The sequence below is a fragment of the Cyanistes caeruleus genome, chromosome 10 (genome assembly GCF_971803275.1).
Source record: "Cyanistes caeruleus chromosome 10, bCyaCae1.hap1.1, whole genome shotgun sequence".
NCBI classification, from domain to species: domain Eukaryota; kingdom Metazoa; phylum Chordata; class Aves; order Passeriformes; family Paridae; genus Cyanistes; species Cyanistes caeruleus.
In genome coordinates this window covers 4,930,576-4,946,191 of record NC_141710.1, presented here as the reverse complement: position 1 = coordinate 4,946,191, position 15,616 = coordinate 4,930,576, and the positions used below count along the sequence as shown (strand labels likewise).

The following is a 15,616-nucleotide window of genomic DNA, read 5'->3' as shown; positions in this document are numbered from 1 at the left end:
TTGGCACTGGAAATCCTCCCCACGGCCTTCCCTCTCCTCTGTTCCTCACCTGCTGCCATTGTGTGCCCTCATAACTGATTGAAATGTTCATTGTATGATCTCATCTCTGGGTTTGCCCCTTCTTTTCCAGGGAATGAGGCAGGATTGACGCTTGCTTCCAGAGCCTTTCCAGTGCTCCCACATCACTGAAATCATTCACCCTAAAAAGCAGTTCTTTAAGTGAGCATTATCCACGAGCTGCCATCGATGCCTCCCTCCTGATTAGCACTAATGAATCTAATAGGCTGCTGTTATCAGTATCCTTGCACATCATATGGTTTATTGATGGACTTGGGTGCCTATTTGCTCTAATGAAAACTATGGAATTGCAGATCCATCATGCCTAAGTGGTGATGGAACCCAGAGCCTGCTGTAATTGTTGATTCCTTCGTCGAGAAGTGGTTTTGAGAACCTCTAACTACAAAAAGCCACTGAGTTTTGTTTTTTTTTCCTCCTAATAAATAACCCCCTTTCCCATAAAGGCAGAAAATTCACACTGATAAAGGAAAATAAATTTTCACTTAGGGTATAATTAGTTAGTGGGACTTGTCACCACGGAAAGTTGTTCAGCCCAAGAACGGGAGAGATGGAGAAAGCTGAGTGATCAAATGGAAAGCCAGAAGGGCACAGTTACAGCTCAGGCTGGAAAAGGCTGGGAAGGGATACAGAGCTGCTTATCCCAGGCTTGCTCCATTCTCCCACAGATCAGGATGAGTGGGGCAGGAAAGGCAGAAAGTCTTGTACCACTTTCTAAAGTATCTGGGGAGAAACAAGGTCACCATCCTGCTGAGCATCTGACCTGCCAATGCTCAGAGACCCCCATTTCTGTCCTTTCACAGAGTCCCACAATGGTTTGGGTTGGAAGGGACCCCAAAGCTCATCCAATCATCCCACCCCTGCCATGGGCAGGGACACCTTCCACCATCCCAGGCTGCACCAAGCCCTGTCCAACCTGGCCTTGGACACTTCCAGGGATTCAGGGGCAGCCACAACTTCTGTGGAAAATCTGTGCCACAGCCTCATCACCCTCCCAGGGAGGAATTCTTTCCCAATATCCCATTTAACCCAGCCCTGGGGCAGTGGGAAGCCATTTTCCCTTCTTAATTCTTATTTAAGCTGCCACATTCCCCTGTTCATAATGAAATAACTTCCTTCAATTCCTTATACATTAAAATGAGTTGTTAATAATCCTTATCTATAATGTGAAGTCAGCATTCAATGTGAGAATAAATGCAATAAACAACCGGCATGCCTCAGAAAATTGAGCAGTTTCAGCTGAATATTTTTTAATCTAAGGAAAACCTTGGGGTCTCTGTAAAATCTGAACTTTTTCACAGTTTCTGGAAAAATCAGAACCATTTCCCACTTTTCTTCTCCACCAAAATCTGGGTGCTGAGGGTTTTAAAGAAGAGGGTGATTGTAAAGTCTAAATTATATTGGATTGAAACGTGTTTCCAGACAGGACAGGGGGGCTCAGGGGTCACTGTTGGTCACACTCATGGCCAGCACAGCTGTGGAGGATTCAGGTGATGCCTTAACCTGTGTCCAGCAGGAATTCCAAACCCACTCAGGCTGTCCATGCACATTTCTGGCTGGGTGGCCACCAACACCCAGCTTTGAAGACACCCATCACTTGGGGACAAAGAAAGAAAATTCCCTGGCAAAGCCAGAAATTCCCTGGACAAACCAACCTGTGGCTGTCATTCCAGAGGGAGACAGTGGACAGTCTGCAGGGACAAAGCCTTCATCCCACCTTCTCCTGGCTTTTCCTCTATTTCTTGGTAAAAAGGACACAGGCTGTGTGTCCTGGGGGGCACACAGGGGACCTCCAGGTCAAGCCAGCTGTGCCACATCTGGCAGGTGTCACAGCTGCACAGAGTAACCCTGACATCTAGTGGCTTCCAGAGCCCTGGCCATCCTCAGCAGGGTGGAGCAGGGATGAGGAGGAGGCACCCACAGGCTGTCCAAGGCCCCTTCCCATGGATGCAGCCAACAGCTTTTCCAGAGGGCACAACAAGGTGTGGACAACCAGCACCACTCTGAGGGATGTTGTTAATAAAGTAATATGTGTCACTAATGAATTATTTAGACCCTGTTTTGTTGGGTTTTTTTAAGCAGGCTGTTGGGTTTTGGTAGCCCCAAAGCTAAGCCTGCCCTGGGAACCTTCCCAAAGGAAGCTTTTCCATGGCTTTCTTGGGAAAACAAAGTGTGGGACAATGGGTTTCACCAGACAACGACCTGTGCAGCCTCCTGTGTGCTGGAAACAGTCCAGGGATGCTCCAGGAGCAGGCAGGAGGAGGACCCAAGGACAGGAAGTTTTTTGTGTGACCTCTTCCCATATTAATGTTTAAAATTCCATTTTAATGGAGACTGGAGGCCCCAACTTCCCACTCCTGCTGCCAAGGTGGCTTTTGGAGGAGGGATTCTGTAACAAAGCCTTGTCTGAGCAGGAACACCCTCTGCCTGCTCTCCAAGAGAATGATTGTGGAAGATGTGGGAGATCTGGCTTCCCTCTTGCAGCTGATCAGGCAAGATAATATCTCAGTTCAGTCAGATTTCAGTGTCCCTGTCCCCTGGCTGTGCCACCAGCTGAGTGTCCAAACCCTGCTGCCACATCCCCCAGACCCTCTCTGGGTCCTCTGATGCAGCTGGAAACCCTCCCCAGGTCCCCCTGAGCAACAAAATATCCCAAGGGGAAGGCAGGCAGGAGCAGAGGCAGTGAAGGTGATGGGGAATGGGGAGAGGTTTTTCTGCACCGCTCCCAGCGATCACAGCAGCGCTCCCTGCAAACAGGAGTGCAAATCCTGCCGCATCCAGGGCGTGAAGGAATCCACACAAAAGCAGCTTGGGAAAGCAGAAATCAGGGAACAGTCATCCCAGAGAGATTCCCGAGGGCTGCTGTCCCTGTCCCCGGTGCTGGCACTGCCAGGGGAGCTCAGGGGTGCCAGGCACACTTTTGGCACCGTTTTTCCCTGCTGACTCCAGATTTCCCAGCAATGTGGGAAAGCCACCAACCCCACATTTCTGGGCCCTTCCAGCTGTTGGACCCTCACTGCCTGCCCTGGGAGCCCTGGGTTTGGCTCTGATCCCATCCCACCAGCTGGACTGGGCTGCTCTGGAATTCCCAGATCCCCAGCTCTGTGCCCAGGTGGCCCAGCACGGAGCTGAGGCAGGTCTGGGATGGGATGAGGTGGAGCACAGCTTTCCATGTGCTCATGGTGCTCATCCATAACCCCTCCTGGACATCTCAGGAGTCCTGGATCATGCCTCCTCCTGCTGCAGCCATGGGATGGACAGAAACTCCTGCCACTCAATCCCCTCCAGCTCTGGCTTTCACCAGCAGTTTTGGGACATCCAGACCTTGTGGGTGCATGAAATGCTGCTGGGACAGACATCCCTGGCAGCATTCCTGTGGTGTTGGTGCTCCTGCTGTGCCAAGGACAGTGGAACTCACCAGAGGATATGAAATCCTGGAGCTTTGCCACAGGGAAAACACTCCCCAGGGGAAAGCAGGGAGCAGTCTGCCTGTTTTCGCAGAACCCCAGGATGGTTTGGCTTGGGAAGGACCTTAAGAGCATCTCACTCCACCAGAGGGACACCTTCCACCAGCCCGGGTTGCTCCAAGTGCATTTGGAGAGTGTGAGGACGGGAATGAGGATTTACTCCAAGCACTGCCAGGGGATGCAGTGGCCAGGGTGTAAAAGCTCTTCCCCTCCTGTCCCCTCCAAGGTCCCCAGGGAGGCTGCCCATAGAGAATTCCCATCTCCCCACTCAGTACAAGCCCTTCCCTGTCTCCTCCTGCCATCCCTCTTCCCTGGACAGAAGATCCCATGATTTTCCATTCCCTTCCAGCTGTGTTTACAGTCACAGGATTCCTTCCTCCTCCTGAAAGTCACTCCCAGGGTGAAATTTGAGGTTGTAAATTATTAAAATGTTATCAAGAGTGTGGAGACAAGCCCATTTTTTTTTTCCTGGTGGTGAAGAAGCTGATGTATAATTCAATTTTTCCCCCACACTTTCTTCAGTAATACTTAAAAACTTTCCATGCACACACACACACACAGAGGCAGATCCAAACCTTATTTCCATTTATTTCAAAGTCTCTTTGGGCCAGAGGCTTTATCTTCTCTCTTTCTGCTCAGTGCTGAGAAAAGTTTGGCTGTTGTCATTATATGAATAATATATAATAATAATAATAAATTCAGTATCCATGCTCTCAGAATGTTTCTTCGTAAGAAATTATTTTAAATGCTTCTTCTGAGGGAGAAGAAGCAGGTGAGAGCACATATATGGCACACAATTATTACTGTTCTCTAACAGGCAGAGCAAAGCCAGCTTCAATTTACAGTTTCCTGACAGGATCCCCTTAAATCAAAACACAATCCTGCTTATCATTTCTTAGATTTTAATTCCTGGGGCTGAAACTTCCTTGGCTGGTGTCTAAGAGGGTTCAGCTCTCCTTAAAAGGGGAAGGAAGCTAACCCTGCCTTTTCCAAACTCCCCTTTTCTCCTCTCACATTTAAGCAGTTTTAGAACCTTGAGGGATTTCTGTGCTCCCAGGGGGGGAAAAAAATAAAAAAAGCCTTGGCTGACAGAGCAGCTGAGGTCAGTGGTGGCCTCTTGGAAATACATCCAAACATAGCCCCAGCCAAGAGCTCCTGGAAAAGCCAGGTTGCACCATCCCTGTCACTTTTTTTTGGTGACTGGAAGCCAAAACCTCCAAATTTGGTCTCTACCCAGGGGAGAAATGCAGTGAAAGGATGGGAAGGAGAAAAGGGGGCAGAAGCATGAAGGCTGAGCAGTGGGAGAGGGCTGGAAAAGCTGCAGAGGAGGAGATGGGATGAGGTTCAAAGCCACAGCCAACCTGGCCTTGGACACTTCCAGGGATCCAGGGGCAGCCACAGCTCCTCTGGGCACCCTGTGCCAGGGCCTCACTCCCCCCACAGCCAAGAATTCCTTCCCATTATCCCATCTAAACCTCCTCTCATCCAGCTTAAAGCCATTCCCCCTTGTCCTGTTGCTCCACCCCTTGTCCCAAGTCCCTCTCCAGCTCTCCTGGAGCCCCTTTAGGCCCTGGAAGGGGCTCTCAGGTCTCCCTGGATCCTTCCCTTCTCCAGATAAACACCCCCAGCTCTCCCAGCCTGGCTCCAGAGCAGAGAGAGGCTCCAGCCCTTGGAGCATCTCTGTGGCATCCTCTGGACTCATTCCAACAGCTCCAACATCCTCTGCTGCTGGCCCCAGGGCTGGAGCAGCTCTGCAGGTGGGGCCCCACCAGAGCAGGGCAGTGGGGGAGAATCACCTCCCTCAACCCTTGTCACTTCTTTATAAGAACAAATAAATAATGTACAAAATACATTGTGTGTGTAATGTGTATCCTACACAGCACACAGCCTCCCTCAGCAGGAGGTGATGGAAGCTTTCTGAGGGCACTCACACTGCCCCTTCCAGGAGCATTCTTCCTACACCAGCGATTTCTACCCCCAGAATCTTTTTGGTCCCAGCAGGCAGCTTGAGCTGGGAGATGAGTGCTGAGATGCAGTGATATCCCTCCCTGATCCAGTGTTCCCCACAAAGCTGCTCTAACCCACTCTGTGCAGCTGAGGAAGGGGCTTTTCTCACCCTTTTCCTGTGCTCCAGGACCTGGAACTGCACCTCTTCCAAGCGTGGCACACGTTCCCAGAGCTGCCACATCTCACTCCAGGAGCCCAAGTGCATCCTAGAGGGAAACTGGAGCATTAGCAGAAGCATTCCCATTACACATCTGGCAACTCTGGCACTTCAGGAGCATCAAGGAGATCCTAATGTGTGAACACAACCCAGGAACACAGTTCAGAGTGAAATGTAGCCTGGTAAATGCTCTCCTGATTTGGATTTAAGAGCTCAAAAGCTGCCAGAGAGCTCCCAGCAAACCTGTGGCTCTCCATCCACAGGCAGCACTGCAATGGCAGAGGTAGAGAAAACTCGGGAGAGGATGATAAATGAGGCTGTGAATAACAAGGAGTAAGCTGTACACAGATTTTTGAGCAAAGAGCACCCAGGAGCACAGCTGGGGAGGGACAGCTCTGAGCTCACCCTGACATTTGTGTCCCTTGTCCACATTTCCATCAGAAATCTGACTCCTCCTCCAGAGGGAACTTGCACCACAATGGATGAGGAGGGGAAGTTGTCAGCTGTCTCCAGCAGCACCACCATCAGTGGAAGATTATTTATGAAGGATTGCTTTCTCTCCTTCTAATGGAAACCAATCCATCGAGGTGCTTCTCACCTTGCTGAAATAACAAAGAGGCTTCTTTAATGCATCCCCCAGCCTGGCTCTGCCTTTCCCATCTCTCCTTAATGAATCTTCCAATATATGATGGGAACTGCAGATACAGATCGGCAGCAGGCTGGGACTGCAAATCCATATTCCTCAAAAGGCATTTTTTTGACCCAAACATGTTTGCCCTCCTCAGGACACAACTGTTCTCCTCCCAGGTGGACTTGCAAGGAGAAGGAGACAAATAGCATGGATCAAAGAGGGGTTTGGGTTGGAAGGAACCTTAAAAATCCTCGAGTTCCACCCCTTACATTGATGCCAATCATTAATTTCATTAATTGCCTTCCTGTTTATGGAACACAAACTTGGATGCAGACTCAATCTAAGAATTTAATTACGAGCAGAAATCACTTTTCTCTTCTGAACTCAGAAATTTAAAGTCACCTTTTATGCAAAGAAAGTAAATATCTTTCAACCATGACAAATTTTTGTGAGGTTTTAAAATTGCCTTTTTTTCCCACTCACTTGCTGCCTTTCTATTCATTCTTGGAAGTGAGAAAAGAAATAATTAACCAGAACAAGAGAGGCACCACAAGTACTGGAGCAGTTCAGCTTAGAGAGGAGAATGAGAAGTGATTTGATTGTGAGGGATCACGAGCAGCAAAAAGAATTTACAGTTATTTTCTAGAAGCAATGGGGATGGAGTGTGGTCCTCTGTTAAAGCACAGCAAAGTTAATATTTTTAGCTCAGAGCCTGGTGCTGGAATGGCAGGGGAAGAAGGAACTTGACTAAAACCCAGTGCAAGGTCTGCTGTGTCCTCTCAGCTCCGAATTGAGCCATTTCTCCTCGAGGTGTGAAGCTGCTGCACCGAGGCCTGTCCTGCTGCTTCCTCTGGGGGAAAAAATGTGGATTTATGGCCGTGGACGTGCCTCAGAGTCATTTACCCTGGTATTTGCTTCCCAGAGAAGTGGATAAATGGGATAAATGGCAGTTGCTCCTCACGTGCAGAGAGCCCTGTCAGTAAATATGCATTATTGCTGGGATTAGCCCGAGGAATCAGAGACATTGCTCACGCTTTTCTCTCTGCACACTTCCCCTAATTCACTCCTAAAAGCCCATCAGTTTAAATGAGCTCGTGATGCCCAGTAATCGATAGTTCCCACTCCTGGCCCAGCCAGGCACACCAGGAGCACACCTGGGAAAGCTGGAGAGACCCTAAAACCTGTTCCTTGTCTAATTGTTACATAGCTGGGGCTTGACCCCAAAATCTGACCCCAAATCACTGCCTGGCCACTCTACACTTCTCCAGCCTCCCCTCCATTCTGTTCCTGCAGGGCAGGAGAGATTCCTGAGGCATTTAGGGATGGGATTTGAGACCCCCAAACCTCGGAGCAAGGGCACTCCTGGCACCCCCCAGTCCCTGTGGCCAGGCTGTGGCCCCAAACCTGTGGGAGCCACGCTGCTGCAGAGAGAGTCTGAGGGTGGCAGCCCAAAATGCAGGTCTGGAGGTGTGGCAGGGACCTGTGGGGCTCCGGGAACTTTGGCTACCTCATCCCCAGGAGCTCAGTGGTGGCCCAGGCTCCGTCCCTGGCTGCAGGAGGATGGCTCTCCAGGCTCCGGCTCAGCGGGAGCTGCTGGCCCAGCCCGATGGACACCCTTCTAAGATCCATGCTCCTGAATTGCCAGAGCATCTGCCTCGTGCCAGGAGCAGGAGGGGATGTGATTTATTCCACAGCCTTCCAGGGCACAGCTGGGAAGCGGCTCTGCACCCCCAGGAGCGGTGCAGGCCCCTCTGTGTGGCCTGGGCACCACAGCCCTCCTTTTCTGCAAGTGAGCCCACAAACAGGGCCCTGCTGTGTTTACTTGAGGCTTTGCAGGGATTTCAGCCTTTCAGCTGTGGCTGTTTGTCACAAAGGGCTCCTGGGGATGTGCTTTCTGCACTGGAGGCCACAGGGCTGCTGCTGCTGCTGCTGCTGGAATTGCAGCTTTGGCAGTGTCAGGACAGGGAAGCTGCTCCCTGCTTGTGAAAGAGGCAAAAATTAATCTGATGTGCTTGTAGACCTAAGGAGAACCCGTTTTTTTTCTCCATTCCAGTACTACGTGTGTTTGCACAGATTAAATTCAATGTCCTTGCCTCTGATGCCTCAACAAGGAACAGTTTGTCAAAGGAAAAAAGCCACTTTAGACACCCAGACCCAGCCACAATCATCCTTTTGAATCCCAGCCTGTGCTGTGTTTGCTCCACTTGTAAAAGCCTGGTTTATTTGCCCACTTGAGCTCCTCAGTGTAAATATTTGCCCTTTTTCGTTGCACTCATTAAATCCTCAGGATTAGAGCTGATCGTACACGAGAGCGGAGGGGCTTTGCTGAGGTGTGGGGTTTGCCTGCCCAGCCCTTGGGTCAGGCCGTGTTTGCTGAGCTGCTCAGCACATTTGGGGCCCCAGAGCCCCACTCAGGGACCCATTTCCTTGTTTATTCAATCGATTTGGGTCTGTGTGCTGAGAAACCCATACCAAAAATTTTCCTCATGCCGAGGTGGATGTGAGCTGGGAGCACACATGTGCTGGCAGAGCCAGCTGTTCCTGGGCTTGCCAACCCAACTGCATCTCACAGGAGCCTCTTGGAGGTTCTCCTGAGGGAAAAACCTGGAATTCATGAGAGAGGAGCTGCTCAAGGCCAGGTTGGACAGGCCTTAGAGCAACTTGCTCTAGTGGAAGGTGTCCTTGTCCATGGCAGGGTGTTGGAATGAGATGGGCTTTGAGGTCCCTTCCAGCCCCAACCATTCTGTGACTATGGAATTAAACTCAGGATAAAACATTTTTATTTGTCTGCTGATTGAGGGGAGAGGGGAATATTATGGAATCATATCAGAGAATGGTTTAGGTTGGAAAAGACCTTCAAGCTCATCCCATTCCACCCTCTGCAGGGACACCTGCCACAGACCAGGTTGCTCCAAGCCCTAGCCAACCTGGCCTTGGACACTTCCTTTGCTCTAAACACTTTCTGCTTTTCCCTGTTTCTTCACAGGGGAACAATGAAATCATTGCTGGGGTCAGCAGGAATAACTTCAACACCACATCCCCTTTCCCAAAACCTGCTGGTGACGCCAGGGTCAGCAGGATCCACTCAAGGGAGCAGAGCAGAGACACAGCCCCGAGTGACATCGTTGCACAACAGTGTTCATTAGAATACCAGACACCTTCCAGCCCGCAGTGGGTTGATTCTCACACCCAAATGAATTCCCAGCTAATTTTCCCTCCTGGGCCACCAGCTCGCTCCAATGACTACAAGTGATCCGCAGCAGAGTGCTCCCAAAAGGAAGAGGCCTTCCTAAAACCAGATGTTTTAAAGGACCAGCCCCACTCTAGAAAGGGAGAAATCCCTTTTCCCCAGCAAAGTTCTGAGGAAATTCAGGATACAATGCACTTTCTGACACCTCTGAGCTGCTGTTGGAACAGTGTGTCCAAACCAGCCTGAGCTGGAGCTCACCAGAAAACATAAATTCTTCTTTCATTCTGAAATTTACCTGGAAAGAAATGTAGAGCTATTTCTCCCTCCCACTAGCACAGATTCCTTCCCCTGATGTAAGGTTTTTACTTACGATAATTTGCAGTACAGAAGCTCTGCCCAGAAGAGCCTTTGAAGCCGAAAAGCTTTGTTTAATCTTTAACAAAAACAGAGCTCCAGACCAAGCTGGAACATTTGTACATCCCAGTAAAGTTTTCAGCAGCAGTGGACTGCTCCCTTCACAGCCTTCTTCTCACCTCTCTCTGCCAAACCATTTCCCAATAGGAGCTGTTGCACAGCAGCCCCCGTTCCCTGACTGCCTGTGGGTGCCTCTGCCCAGTTCCGTGGGAAAAGTGAGCATTTCCTACAGAAATACAGCTGGAAACACCATGGATAATTCATTTGGTGATAGCAGTGCTGTTAAATGGGGATGGAAGGTGCAGATGCACCCAGGAAAGAGAGGAAAGCTCTTTTGGAGGGTTGGCTGCTTGATTAGCAGGGGAGGAAATGCAGAGCATCTTCCTGGCCACCAGCTGTGGCCCTTTGGCTCCAGCCCTCCAGATGTTTGCTGGCCATGCATCCCCTCCCAGCTGGTGGCCACTTGTGCTCAGGTGTCACCTTGAACTTTTGTTCTCACTGTAACTGATCCTGGAGGAGAATTAAAAATCCCACCTGTCTTTGTTAGACTTGTTGGCAAAAATAACAACTCTGCAGAGACCCTTTGGAAGTGGCCTCTTCCATGAAAGCTGAGCTCCATTCTGATATAAAATCCTCTATTCCCAATCCAAACCTCCCAGAAAAGGTATTTCACAGACAGGTGTCCTGGCCAGTACCATGAAAATACAGTTACTCATCCCCTCAGTGGATGATGGTTTGGTTGTTCTCTATATGCTGAAATGTAAAGTAAATATGCCTCCATCCCATGCCTTCCCCACGTGCCTGGTGGGATAATCCTTTAAGTGACCATTTGGGGATTGCATCCCAAAAAAGCCTCGTTGTCATGCAGGAGCACCAGAAGTGCTTCCAGAATTAGCAGCTCCTCCAGGTTGCCCTGTTCAGTTTGAGATGTGCCACTTCAGAGCCCTTCAAGGGCTTGATTTGGGAAGTAAATGGGATTCAGAGCAGGTGAAATGTTTGGTAATTACAAATTATTGGAACACTTCACGTTATGAAAGCCCTTCAAATAATTTTAAATTGCTTTGTACTAATTGTGATCAGTGCTCCATTCATTTCCAAAACCCTCTTCAAACGACAAGCCCTGGGATATTTTGGGAGCTGGAGCCCAGAGCTTGGTTTAAAAAAAAAAAATTCACAAAAATTTCCTTTTTGGAACGCCGCACTTCTGAAAGAGATATGAGAAATGCACTCACCAGTTGCATGTCACAGGTTCCTTCGTGTTCCTGGAGCAACATTCCAAGGCCAATGAGTACAGCTGACACCCTTGAGCAGAGGATATTCCCCAATCACACCACTTGGGAATCATTCAGATATGAAAGGGAGGATTAGAGAAGGAGACCAGACAAGCGTGTTCCTGGCAGGAAATGCAGGCACTGCTGGAGTGTGGGAGAGTGCACCGGGCACCATTCCCGGCCATCCTTCATCCAGGACAGCCGGGAAAAGCTCTGCCATCCTCCAAGCCAGCTCCACCTTGCAGGCACAGATTTATGATTGAATAATTGTTAAAAACCTGCCTATGGAACTGCCACGGGCTTCTGCAAATGGGGCTTTTGGTGGGACATGTTCCTAAACTCTGATGGGAATATTTGGGCTGGTTGGAGATCTGGGCATCTTGGAGATGTGAGAGTTGTGATGGGAGCTTTCTCAGCTTTCCAAGGTCTCCTTGTCTCATAGGGCAATGAATCATCTTTTAGTGATGGGTTTTTCCCACAAAAACATCAAAATCATCCAGAACAATGCTTGCAGTCAGTTGAGTACAGTGAGCTCGAGCTACGTCACTCTGTAGGACCTACTTCTACCTGGTGTACAAGTTGGCCAGAAAATTGAATTATTGTCCTTGTAAATTAATAAAACACATTATTTGCACTATCCTAACTGGACAAAAGTGTTATGAATCACTAATAATAAAATTAAACCATCACATCTGATGGCACAGGGTGCCCAGAGAAGCTGTGGCTGCTCCACCCCTGGAAGTGTCGAAGGCCAGGCTGGGTGAGACTTGGAGCCACCTGGGGTAGTGGAAGTACCCCTGCCCATGGCAGCAGAGCTGGGAGTAGATGTTCTTTAAGGCCCCTTCCCATGCAGACCATTCTGGAATTCCATGATTCTATCCATCTAGAGAAAGGGAAAAGCATGCAGATTAATTTTAGGGGTTTGGTCATTTTTAAGGATGGCAACAGAGGGAAAACCTGCAAAATCCCAGTGCTTCTGGCTCATCATCCTGCCTCTCCCATCCCAGCTTATTCCAGACGATCTTTTCCATTCCTAACCCCCCAGGTGTGACCATCCCCCCCATATCCAGCCCTGCAGTGTCCCTGGGATATTTTCATCACTGGAAGGCTTTACAGGAACAAGTTCTTATTTTCCTGTTTAGCAGAAAATGCCCCTTTATTCCCTTTTCCATGTGGGTTTTTTTTGTGACTCAGCATCCAATGGGTTACTCCTGGCCTGACTCCCTCTGAGGGCCTGTGCTGGGCTGAGAAAGCCTTTTTCCATGGCCACTGAAAACATTAATGGGAATTACAGTGCTAGGGCCCTTCCCACCTCCCTGCACCTGGAGAAACCTCCTCTCCCTCCTGCTGCTGCTCCTCTTGATGCTTATGTGGCTCATTATCCTCTCCTTTCCCAGGAAAATGCCGAGGGTTTAGGAAGCTGAGGGGTTGAAGTAGCAGACAAAGTCATCAGGCTCCTGAAGGTCTCCTGGGGAAGGCTGAGCTCCAGGTCCTGTCTGGGCCCTGACTCCAGGTGGGGAAGGGAAACCAATGCCTTTGCTCCTTTTCTGTGTGAGGTTGTCCAGGCCAGAGCTGCTGAGACCATCCCTGATGGGTCCATTATGTAGTGACCTCGCCAGCTCCTCTGTTTTTAAAGACCTGGATGTTTGTCCTATGATCTGTGCCCAGAACCAGTCACACACCACGGAACAATTTGGGCAGAAGGGACCTTAAAGCTCCTCTTGGTCCACCTCCTGCCATGGACAGGGACACCTTCCCCTCTCCCAGGCTGCTCCTAGCCTGGTCCAACCTGCCCTTGGACATGTTCCAGAGGGGAGGAGATGGATGGGCACAGAGTGACTGCACTTCCAGCATCCAATCACCTCTAACTCCACCTTCCCATGTCTCAAATCCCACTTCTCCCAGTTCCAGCGCTTGCAGCTCTGCCCTTGGAACAGAGAAGATTTCCTGTGTATCGTCGTCTGGATGCCTCAGCCAGAAATCCAGCTCTGGGGTGGTTTTGGGGGGTGTGGGCAGCCAGCCCCAAACCTGCCACCCTTGCCCTCCCTGGCAGCAGTGGTGGGAGTCTCTCCCCTCCTCTACTCTCTGCTTGGTTAGAAATTTTGGCAAGATTTGCAGGGACTTCATTATCTCAGAAACCTCATCTGCACTCCCAAATGCTGTTTGGAAGAAGCCAGAGTTTAGCAAGAGTTACAGAAGAGCTTGCCAACCTCGCTGCCTTAAGAAACCAGGCTGCAAACGCGGAGCAAAACCAGCACAAAATCAAAAAACTCTTCATTTACTAATTACAATAACAATCAAACTCAGTCATTAAAAAAGCAGTTAAAGCAGCAAACAAACAACTGCTTCCACAGTTATTCCTAACAGCCTTTACAAGGCCCAAGTTCTCCAAAGCCGTGAAAATGAATAGCTCAGGATATCATAAATTTTATACTGCTCCCAGAGCATTCCAGTATTCCAGAAAATGCATCTTTCATCCCCCTCAGCAGCCCTGGCTCCCATGCAGACTGCAGCCATTCTCTCGGTGTAATTTTATAACGCGCACAACTCAAAGCCTCTTTGTAAAAGAAACATAAAAATGATGCATGCGCATATTAAAGACTCGTATTTATCAGACTCCAATGTGAGTCCACGTCTGTGCTTAATGTGGCCATAAATCAGCAGCTCTCCCTGTTAAAGAGAGATGAAACCCTGGGATCAGGAGGAGCTATTTATGAAGGCTGGAGCCGCTAATCTGAGCGGCATTTGGAAAAATATTTGTTAAAAATATTTCCGATCGGAGCCAATCACTGTGAGGACGCAGCATGAAAGGAGAATAAAAATAAAAACCCACCAATTAGAAAGAGCCAAGGACTCCTGCCTCGTGGTGGGTCAGGAGGGGAAAGAGTTTGTTTCATATTTAATTAAAGCAATGCCCTGAGTCTATCACATTCCTCAGGTGGATGTTTGGGTCTTTGAGGAGTCTCCTTAAAGTCTGGACTACAGAAAGCAAACTCTGTCAGAAGGGGAGTTAGAATGAGGTGATCATTAAGGTCTCTTCCAGCTCAAGCCTTTCTGTGATTCTGTTAAAATATCATAAAAACTGTTTTTCATAGGATCCCAGGATGGCACGGGTGGGAAAGGACCTTAAAGCTCATCCAGTCCCACAGCCTGCCATGGGCAGGGACACTTTCCACTAGCCCAAGTTGCTCCAACCTGGCCTTGGACACTCCCACAAATGGGGCAGACACATCTTCTCTGGCCACTCTAAGCCAGGGCATCCCCACCCTTTTGCTCGTGTTCAAAATTTCTTATTGAAATATTTCTTATTTAAAATAAACTCACCAAAATAAACCACAGGAAACTGCTGGATCTGCTGCTTCTCCACGGGACAAAGATGCAGCAGCCTGTCCATCTTGGGGTGCCCTTTGTCACCTCCTGCTCCTCAGAGGGGCCGAGCAGGGAGTGAGGAGAGAGGTGAGGCCACGGGGAGAAGAAGAACCACATCTCCCCTCAGCCCTGACCCAGCTGCAGGCCCAGGTTTAGGCGATTTAGGGACAATCACCCTCCCCAGTCTCCCCCCACAGCCTCTTGCTGCTCATCTGTGTGGCCGTGAGCTCATCAGTATTGAAATTGGTTCATGCATAGTTCCAATGAACTCCTCATTCTGAGCCTGCAATGCTCCAAATTCCTGTCCCAGTGCCACAGCCCAGCCAGGCAATTTCAGAGAGAGATAAGATATAGATCTGCTGTACTCTGGTGATTCTCTCTCACAACTGCACCTTGTCAGGCCATAATTTGATATTCTTTTACCATTCCTATAGGGGAGGAGGGGAAAGCCCTTTAATTTAAAAAAAAAAAAAAAAAAAGCACGTTTTCCCCCTTTTGTTCACTAATGACACAAACAGTGAAATGTTCAGATTACATCAGGGAATGGAAAAGCCTCGTGGAGAAAAGACACTGACAAAAGCTTCATTTTCAGGTAAAATTGCACGAAGCTTCAGGCACCGCATCCTCCTGGTGATGTGGGGTTTTTTTTTTCCCCTTGCCTTTCATCCCCGAGCATCCCCGTGAATGTTAATCCATTTTACAATGGGACGTTTAAAAGGACTGCAGAGAAATCAGGTTTGATCCGCTCTGATGTCTTCCAGAAATCTCCAAGCAATTTGCAGCTGTGAATAACACACGGGGAGTGTGGGGAGAGCAGGGCTGGCCCCTCGGATGCCGACTCCAGCTGCAGCTCACATCCTGCAATAAAACCATTTCTGATCAGGATGCTGTGGGTAATGCAGGGATGTGTTTTATTTTTCCTAAAGCTGCCTGATGTTTTTTACACCTGCCTCGGTGACCAGGGGAGGAAAAGGGAAGGGGGCAGGATGAAGGATGGTGTCCATAGCAGGATTATGCCAGAGGGTGGGATGGTCT

The 15,616-nt window shown here is 49.3% G+C and overlaps 1 long non-coding RNA gene across 1 annotated transcript; it reads right to left on the bottom strand.

Annotated features, from left to right (window-relative positions):
- Nucleotides 1-6,665: 6,665 nt before the first annotated feature.
- Nucleotides 6,666-14,750, bottom strand: LOC147651208 (uncharacterized). Its single transcript, XR_015274401.1, has 2 exons — nt 14,537-14,750; nt 6,666-12,095 (listed from the first exon to the last, which is right to left on the bottom strand). It is a non-coding gene; the product is annotated as an uncharacterized LOC147651208 (long non-coding RNA).
- Between the last annotated feature and the right edge of the window lie 866 nt (nt 14,751-15,616).